Here is a 4,158-nt window from a genome sequence, read left to right on the forward strand (position 1 = left end):
TGGCTGTCCTGTATTTTCTCTTGTCTGGGCACTTCAATTTTTGTAACACTTTGTGTTTCAAAATGTTCTCATTTCCCCCCTCCCCAAGATAGCAAGCAATCTGATATAGGTTTAATTATGTGCAATCCTTTTAAACTTATTTGCATCTTTGTCTCGTGCAAGAAAAATTAGACCAAAAGGGAAAAAAAATCAGGAGAAAGAAAAAAAAATAAACAAAGGTCAAAATACTATGCTTCAATCCACATTCAGTTTCCATAGTTCTGTCTCCTTGGATGGGGATGGCATTTTCCATCCCAAATCTATTGTAATTGCCTTGAATCACCACATTGTTTAAAAGAGCCAAGCTCATCTCAGTTATCATCACATAACTGTGGTTGCTGTGTATGGTGTTCGCCTGATTTTATTCACTTCACTCAGCATCAGTTCATGTCTCTTCCCGCCTCTCTAAAAATCATCCTCCTGATCGTTTCTTATAGAACAGTAATATTCTATAGCATTCATATACCATAACTTATTCAGCTATTCCCCAATTGATGGGCATCCACTCAGTTTCCTATTTGTAGCCACTACAAAAAGGGCTGCCACAAACATTTTTGCACATGTGGGTCCCTTTCCCTTCTTTAATATCTCTTTGGGATATAAAACCCAGTAGTGAGCTGGATCAAAAGATATGCACAGTTTGATAGCTCTTTGGGTATTGTTTGGATTTTTCTTTGTGTGATTTTATAAATATAAATATCTCACAAATATCTAAATTCCTTCCATGGTTCTCATGATTCTAAACAACTTTGGAAGTTCTACTGGTATGTCTTTTCCTCTCTTCTAGGGCTTTTTTTGTTTTTTGTAGGGAGGGGGGTTATTTGTTTTTTTGGTACTTTGCAGTCATATTTTCTAGAGATTTCTCCCAGCTTTTACTCCTTGGTACTTATTCATTATATGGATAATTTTTTTGATTATTCATTTCTTCTTTTTTTCCCTGTTAATTTTCCTGTGAGAATCTTCTTCCCTCCATCTCTCCTTTTCTTCTTTCCTTCCTTTCCTCCCTCCTCTTTCTCTCCCCTCCTCTTTCTTCTCATCATGACCACTCAATACAGTATTCGATTCGAAGTTTCCTTTCTTCACATTCTTCCTTATAGTCTTATAAGAGTTCTCTCTCTTTCTATATATATCTATATCTATATCTATATCTATATCTATAGATATATATATATATAAATAACATGTGTGTATATATAGACATAGATCTATGTGTGTGTTTGATTCCACAGTCTATCCATGTAATCTCTCTTCAGAGCTCCGGTCCTTCGTTGCTAAAGACATTTCAAACTCAAAAGTCCAAAAGAGAACTCACTTTCATCTCCCCTAAGTCTTTGCTTTTTCTTTCATTTTTTTCTATTTATGTTGAGGGCACCCCTTCTCTTGCCAGCCACGCAGGCACATAGTTTAAGAGTTGTTGACATTTTCTTCCATCTCTGTTTCTTTCTATCCTCTTACTTGCCAGGTCTTGTCAAGTCTCCCTGAGCAACATTTCTCCCCTCTCTGCGCTCCCGTAACCGCTACTCTAGGGCAGGTGGGCATCATCTCTCACCTGGACCATTTTCAGGAATCTTCTAATTGATCTCCTAGTTTCTGGAATCTATCCCTAACTGCTGCCAAAACTGTTTCCGAAAGAAACTGTCCATATTCTGCTCAAACGTTTTCTGTGGCTCCCTGATGTTTCCCTGATCTTTAAATATAACACGGACCCACATTTAAATGGTCTACCGCTCCCCTCCCCCAACCGCGGGCTCCTTTGTGCATCCCTAGCAATTTATTAGCTTAATTGGTTGCTGATGTCATAGATTAGAGGTGAACGCTAAATCGAGCCGCCTGTCTGCATATGCTTCGCTTTAGAGAGCTGCAGAGATGGGATTTGAACACCCAGAGTTTCCAGAACCAAAGTCAGAGCTCTTTCCACTACGCCACGCTCCAATCTTATCTAGAACATCATCTTCCTTCCAGGGTGAGCTCAGTGGCCCCCTCCTGTGTTAGATCTGCTTTTGTCTCTCGGTTCCCAGCCAAATTACGTGGTCTTTATGTCTATCTGCATCTCTTGTACCCACCATTACCCGCATTTGCATCTCACCCCCATCACAAATTCTTTAAAGGCAGGCACTTTCTTTTTTTTCTTTCTTTCCATGCCTCATGCATGGTGCTTCATTAATATTTGTTGACCGAGTAGGGATCTTAGAAACAATTAGTCCAATCCCTTCATTTGCAAAGTGATGTGGGGCTTTAGAGACGAGGGGGAAAGAGTCACACTTGCTTGGGGAGCAGGTGTCTAGACTGGCATCTCCGCAACATCTATTGTGGAGTCTGGCACAGAGTCAGCTTTCAATTCCTGTCCATTTTTGCATTTTCTCCGTAGTCTAGCACAGAGCTCTGCACACAGCAGGCACTTAAGTATCGATTGCATCAAAAAAAATCCATGCTTTTGGAAGGGCTGGGATTTCTGCAGAAGGAAATTATACAGGGGCGCATACGAGGCTGGAGTAAGGTCTCTATCCATGCATTGTCCAGTTCACTGCGGAGAGAAGGCGTCTTCGTGCACCTCCCGCCACGGATCCCAGCGGGAGAGCGAGACTGGCTGGCGTCGAGAGAAACAGCGGAGGAAGGGAAGGGCCCGGGAGGCGGAACCTCGTCTGGGTTTGCAGCATCAGGACTCTTGTGTGTACCATGGGATTCCAGCAGGGGACACTAACGCTTAAAGCCGCACATCCCACTACGCTCTCTACAACAGAGAAGGCAGTAGAGGTGCTTCACAGGAAGTCAGGATGGCCGAGCGGTCTAAGGCGCTGCGTTCAGGTCGCAGTCTCCCCTGGAGGCGTGGGTTCGAATCCCACTTCTGACAACTCCATAATTTTTTCTTCTGGCTCCATTTTAGAAACTTTTGAGGGGCGGGACTTGCTGTGATGGGCTTCGGTTGTATACGTACTTTTGCAGGGTGTGGAATTAGGTACTTGCAGTTCTCGTTCTAAGCGGAATGCGGGTAACGGCGTCGGCAACTATTTGTAACCGAAGTGAATGTTTAACGACGTGATCGTAACCCAGACAAAAAGCAAAAGCCACGTTTGCTGTCAGAAGTGGGATTCGAACCCACGCCTCCAGGGGAGACTGCGACCTGAACGCAGCGCCTTAGACCGCTCGGCCATCCTGACTGCCGCGAAAGTTCACTTTGCCAAAAGCCTTGGGAAGCTATGGCCGATGCTTCTGCGGACAATACAATTTACACGTTCTGCAGAGGGCTGCGGAGCCGAGCTTTGCAAACTGTGCAAAGGACCCGGAAGGGGAAGTTGGGATAGGAATAGGGCCTCGGACCACTGGGAACCTGGCGTGCTGCACCTAGTGCCAAGAATTTACCGGGGTAGAGGGTGAAACTAATGGGAGAGAGACGGATGCGTTTCCTGGAGATATTTTTAATGCAAATATTGCAACTTGTGCAAAGTTATATTGTGTCAGTTATATATTGTGCACCTCCTGCATCCCGGCGGGGACGGGGAGTTTCTGCATTGGTAAAAATCAGACGGTCTGATTTGTCAGGTTCTCGGTCCCCTTTGGCTACTCCCCCCGGCCCCCCACTCCGCCACACATCTTTTTTACACAGGGAGAAACAGAGGCCTAGTCAATAGCAGAAGAAAACAAGAAAAGACATTTGTTTTTAAAACCCCAAAGAATAACCAAAAGAATTCACAAACAAAAGAAAAAACGAGAGTAAGAGAAAGAAGAAATAACCAGGAGTGAGAAGATTTGAATCACATTTTATGAATAAATAAGAAATAACCTACGGATTTAGGCAGTGCTCTGAATGTCTTTTGACTGACTTCCTTATCGAATACCATTGCCAGTATAAGTAAACATTTAAACAATCACGAGGTGGGGCGCCCGCGGGGAGAAACAGGGGAAGGGAAAAGGAGATGGAGAGGAGTGGGAAATGAAATCATGACACACTTAAAGTTTAATCTGCATCATTAACATTTCCTTTTTCTCTCTAACTGTAATCAGACAACAAAACAATAATTCAAGTCCTGGTTTGCAGTGTTTGCCGATTTCCCAAGTGTTAATACTTGAGAAAGTTTAACAATTTAACTTTCTGCTTAAAGGGCTGGTTCCAGTTTATCC

At 43.4% G+C, this 4,158-nt stretch overlaps 2 non-coding genes across 2 annotated transcripts; one reads left to right on the forward strand and one right to left on the reverse strand.

Annotated features, from left to right (window-relative positions):
• The first annotated feature begins 2,807 nt into the window (after nt 1-2,807).
• Nucleotides 2,808-2,890, forward strand: TRNAL-CAG (transfer RNA leucine (anticodon CAG)). Its single transcript has one exon. It is a non-coding gene; the product is annotated as a tRNA-Leu (tRNA).
• A 224-nt stretch (nt 2,891-3,114) lies between these two features.
• Nucleotides 3,115-3,197, reverse strand: TRNAL-CAG (transfer RNA leucine (anticodon CAG)). The gene has a single exon. It is a non-coding gene; the product is annotated as a tRNA-Leu (tRNA).
• Between the last annotated feature and the right edge of the window lie 961 nt (nt 3,198-4,158).

This window comes from Antechinus flavipes, chromosome 2 (genome assembly GCF_016432865.1).
Source record: "Antechinus flavipes isolate AdamAnt ecotype Samford, QLD, Australia chromosome 2, AdamAnt_v2, whole genome shotgun sequence".
Lineage (NCBI taxonomy): Eukaryota > Metazoa > Chordata > Mammalia > Dasyuromorphia > Dasyuridae > Antechinus > Antechinus flavipes.